Raw genomic sequence first — 1598 nt, 5'->3', positions numbered from 1 at the left:
TCATGTGAGTAGTTTGACTTTTGCCTAGAAACCTTAAGGATTTTTTTTTGGGGGGGGGGAGACAGAATCTCACTATGTCACCCTCGGTAGAGTGCCATGGCGTCACAGCTCACAGCAACCTTCAACTCTTGGGCTTAAGTCATTCTTTTGCCTCAGCCTCTCAAGTAGCTGGGACTACAGGCACCTGCCACAACGCCTGGCTATTTTTTTTTTTTTTATAGTTGTCATTGTTGTTTAGCAGGGCTAGGCCGGGTTTGAACCCGCCAGCCCCGGTGTTATGTGGCTGGCGCCCTAACCACTGAGCTATGGGCACCAAGCCAGGATTTTTTCTTTGTCTTTATAGTCTAAAATTTTATTAACATGTTTCAGAGTTAATTAATTCAGGTCAATTTTCCTAAGCACACAGTGGGTCCTTTCAATATGTAGAGTTTTTCCTTTTATTTCTGGAAAGTTTTCTTGTATCTGAGTTTTAAAAAAGGAACTCCCAACCTTCCTTTTCTTGGATTTGGCACTATTGCCTAGTGAGCATGTAGTGAGGGAAGTACTGCTAACACCTACACAATGCATGGCATCTATTAGAACTTTGCTTTACCTTGGAGTTTTCGGAAAAAAGGAAAACCTTTTTTCCATGACAAAAAAAAAAATTAGGGTTCTTTCATTGTTTTTCTTCAGGGAGTCTTATAATACATATATGTTGCTGGAGTTTTTCTGTGTATTTTCCATCTCAACTGCTTTTTCTCTGATCCTGTTTACTTATTTACCTGCTTTTCATTTTCTCATTCCCCCTTCATTATTCAATGTCCTTTGTTAGATTTCCATTTGAATCTCTTCTTCTGTGGGTGATGTACTTAATTCACTTCCGAGACAGCTGTCTTTTACTTTGACTACAATTTCGTTCCTGAGTTCAATTAACTCCCATGCCCTTCACTCAACTCTCTGCTTCTTGTTCATTTCCATTCTTAGTTTTTACATTTCTGATTTAGGATTTTATTTATTTATTTATTTATTTATTTATTGAGACAGAGTCTCACTATATCACCCTTGGTAGAGTGCCATGCGTTACACCTCACAGCAACCTCAGAGTCACTGTCACCCTTGGTAGAGTGCTGTAACCTCACGGCTCACAGCCACCTCAAACTCTTGGGCTTAAGCGATTCTCTTGACTCAGCCTCCCAAATAGCTGGGACTACAGGCACCCGCCACAATGCCTGGCTATTTTTTTTGTTGTTGTTGTCATTGTTGTTTAGCAGGCTTGAGCAGGGTTCAAACCAGCCAGCATTGGTGTATGTGGCCAGTGCCCTAAACCACTGAGCTATGGGCTCCAAGTTGTATTTTTCATATTTAAAAACATGTTTGAGAGTACGTAATTCAATTTGGATTCTTGTATTAGAGTTTTCTTGTGCTTCATGGTTGGCTTTTATGGGGAGAACATTCATCAGCAGATGCTTGCTTTCTGTTTTGTTCTTAAAGTAGCTATGCATTAAGTTGATTTAATTTTTTTCTTACTCTTAGGTATTTTGTGGAGTTTCTAGTTCAATAAATTGCATCCTCATTTTCCTCTCAAAAAGGAAATAGGATTGGTGCCAGACAAGGTAGGG

General features: G+C 39.7%; 1 non-coding gene across 1 annotated transcript; it reads left to right on the top strand.

Moving 5' to 3' along the window:
- The first annotated feature begins 487 nt into the window (after positions 1 to 487).
- Positions 488 to 610, top strand: LOC128578880 (U4atac minor spliceosomal RNA). The gene has a single exon (XR_008377974.1). It is a non-coding gene; the product is annotated as a U4atac minor spliceosomal RNA (small nuclear RNA).
- The last annotated feature ends 988 nt before the right edge of the window (positions 611 to 1598 follow it).

This window comes from Nycticebus coucang, chromosome X, assembly GCF_027406575.1.
Source record: "Nycticebus coucang isolate mNycCou1 chromosome X, mNycCou1.pri, whole genome shotgun sequence".
NCBI classification, from domain to species: domain Eukaryota; kingdom Metazoa; phylum Chordata; class Mammalia; order Primates; family Lorisidae; genus Nycticebus; species Nycticebus coucang.
Note: the sequence above shows the minus strand (reverse complement) of the source record. Positions and strands in the feature narration are given on the sequence as shown.